This window comes from Mirounga leonina, unplaced genomic scaffold (assembly GCF_011800145.1).
Source record: "Mirounga leonina isolate KUSES-001 unplaced genomic scaffold, KU_Mleo_1.0 Mir_151, whole genome shotgun sequence".
Taxonomy (NCBI): Eukaryota; Metazoa; Chordata; class Mammalia; order Carnivora; family Phocidae; genus Mirounga; species Mirounga leonina.
This window is the reverse complement of record NW_023270377.1, coordinates 30,796,435-30,799,274: the sequence shown is the minus strand read 5'-3', so window position 1 is coordinate 30,799,274 and position 2,840 is coordinate 30,796,435. Positions and strand designations below refer to the sequence as shown.

Sequence of the window (2,840 nt, the reverse complement as noted above, 5' to 3'; positions counted from 1 at the left end):
GCCTGGGGCTGGCCAGTTTCGGTCTTTGTGGTGTGAAGATGGCAAGATTCTGGATGTGTTACATACAGAGCTGCTGGTCTCAGCAGCAGTGGCTCAGCTTCCTCTGTTCCATCAATTCCATGATAATCTAAGGACAAATCAGTCCAGGTGCCATTGCCATAGTTTCTATTCTGCTTGTCAGATTTTACTGTGGCTCTGCTTTCTAAGATTGTCATCAGATAACAGACAAGAGAAGACAAAGAACAAGGTAAGTAGCTCTTACCGAGATTTGGGTCTGATGGCTTCATCGAACCCTGATGTCTATGTCTTCCACCCACCTTGCCCTTAGCCAGAATCATTCTTCATAACTAAGAATGGTTTCAGAACTGGGGAGACAAAAAGATCCAAAATACCCAAATTGGAAGTAGATGAAAGTCTAATTTACATAATTAGAGAAAGCCTCTTACTTCCTACCTAATGATTTTTGACAATATATTAGCCAGGGCAAGTGAAACTAGCTACTGTAGCAAACAACCTTGGGAGCTTGACATAATACAGGTTTATTTCTTGCTGGTATCCCAGTCAGTTACAGGTTGGAACAAGGGCTCTGGTCCACACAGTCATTTGGGAACCCAGGCCTTTTCCATGATGTGGTTCCACCATCTTTGAGGGACTTGGAGTCCTCCATTGGCTCCTGGGAATCTGGCTGGCAGACAGGACAAGGAGACAAAGTATAGAAGTTCATGTGAGTGGTTTTAGGGCGGGGGGAAGATGATGTACTTAATTGCCATTGGCCAGAACTCAGTCATAAGGACCCATCGAATTGCAAGAGAAGCTAGAATCTGAAGGTTAGCTGTGCAGCCAGGGAGAAAAGGAAATGGATTTTGTGCACTCATGTCAGCATCTTTGCCTGATCAGGGCTTAGTAAGGAATAGAATGTGCAGAAAGAAACCTAGGGATAATTCTGGGAAGCCAAGGAAACAGCCAGGATCAGATCATTCTGGTTAGGTGTTAGGTATTCCACAGCCTTGCCTCTCTGTCCTTCCTTCATTCCAACCTTGGATACATAGGGCTGACAAATTGCTTTTTGTACCTCTACAGGCAACAAAATGGATTACTCTGCTTTTCCCAAATAAACTTAATAAAGAACACAAGGACCTTTCTGTTACTCAGAATACAGTGTTCAGTTCTGGCCCAGTGTGACCTGTGACTCTAAGCATCTGTTCTAGTGATTAATGTCATTTAAGACCCAGAGAAATATTTCTCCAAATCTCTTGCCCTGCCTCCTTCCGTCAAAAGGCAATGACACTCAAATGCTGTGAAGGTTTGTGGGTTATTCTGCTGAAATCAAAGATGGACCTTGGTTTAAACTATGGGGATGATTTGATCCATAGAAGCATTTAGGTAAGAGTAAAAAATTGTCCAATTTTCCCTTTTAGTATCCTTGAAATAGATGCTCACATAATGAAGTATTCTTTTTCAAGAGGGTGGAGCACTGTCTTTCTCACATGTCCCAGTTTGTGGTTTCAGAGGTACTGACAACTTAGGCAGTGTTCATAGCTGTGCATGTGGTAGCTAAAGAACAGTTTGTAATGTTAAGCTATTCAGATTCCTTTTAAGGCCTGATGTAAGCCTAAACATATCCATGAGGGATGATACCAATTCTTTACCTGGGTAACTCGAGGGACACCAAATGCTAGAACTGCTAATATTCCTAGTTTTGTAATATTAGTAATAAGATTTTAATGGCTTTTTGAGATATAATTCACATCTCACACGATTTACTCATTTAATGTGTATAACTCAGTGGCTTTAGTATATTCACAGAATTGTGCATTTGTTACCACAGTTCTAGAACATTTTCATCATTCCTAAAAGAAACCTGGCTTCCCTCACCTGTCATCCCCAATCTCCTCATCCCTGCCCCCAAGCCCTTGACAGCTAGCTACAAATCTACTTTCTGTTTTTATGGATTTACCAATTTTTTACTTTTCCTATAGATGGAAACATACATGATGTGGTCTTTTCTGGCTTGGCTTCTTTCACTTAGCATAATGGTTTCAAGGTTCATCCATGTGGTAGCATGTATCAGTACTTCTTCCCTTTTCATGGCCTAATCATATTCCATTGTACAGATACACCACATTTGTCTATCCATTCATTAATCGGTAGATATTTAGGTTGCTTCCACTTTTTTAGCTCTTATGAATGATGCTGCTATGAACATTCATGCAGAAGTTTTTTTTTTTTTTTGTGGATGTTTGTTTTCATTTCTCTTGAGTACATATCTAAGAGTGAAATTGTTAATAATATTTAATTAAATTTTTTAAAACTTTCAAAGTTTCAGCTTTATTTAAATACATATACTTAAATTTTTGATATTCATTCATTGTGATTTGAATTTGTCTTTTATTCTTTTTTTTTAAGATTTTATTAATTTATTTGACAGAGAGAGACACAGCGAGAGAGGGAACACAGCAGGGGGAGTGGAGAGAGAGAAGCAGGCTTCCCGCGGAGCAGGGAGCCCGATGCAGGGCTCGATCCCGCGACCCTGAGATCATGACCTGAGCCAAAGGCAGACGCTTAACGACTGAGCCACCCAGGCGCCCCAGAATTTGTCTTTTATTCTTAATAGATAATTTTAAATATCTTGAACAAACATTTTGAAAATGTGAAGAATAAGCATATAATTTTATTTTAATTTGACTTTTAGTGAAAATACATTTGAATTGTTTGCTTCGAGTCCAAAATTTCTTTTTAATCCTTTAGGTCATTACTGTTAGTGCACTGTAAGTTATATGAAAATCTTGGTTATATCAACATAGTGATTTTGATGGGGAAAAAAAGGCAAGAAGAAGAAA

General features: G+C 39.2%; 1 long non-coding RNA gene across 1 annotated transcript; it reads left to right on the top strand.

Annotated features, from left to right (window-relative positions):
- The first annotated feature begins 216 nt into the window (after positions 1-216).
- On the top strand, positions 217-1,130 carry LOC118011771. Its single transcript, XR_004679536.1, has 2 exons — positions 217-247; positions 1,081-1,130. It is a non-coding gene; the product is annotated as an uncharacterized LOC118011771 (long non-coding RNA).
- Positions 1,131-2,840: the final 1,710 nt, after the last annotated feature.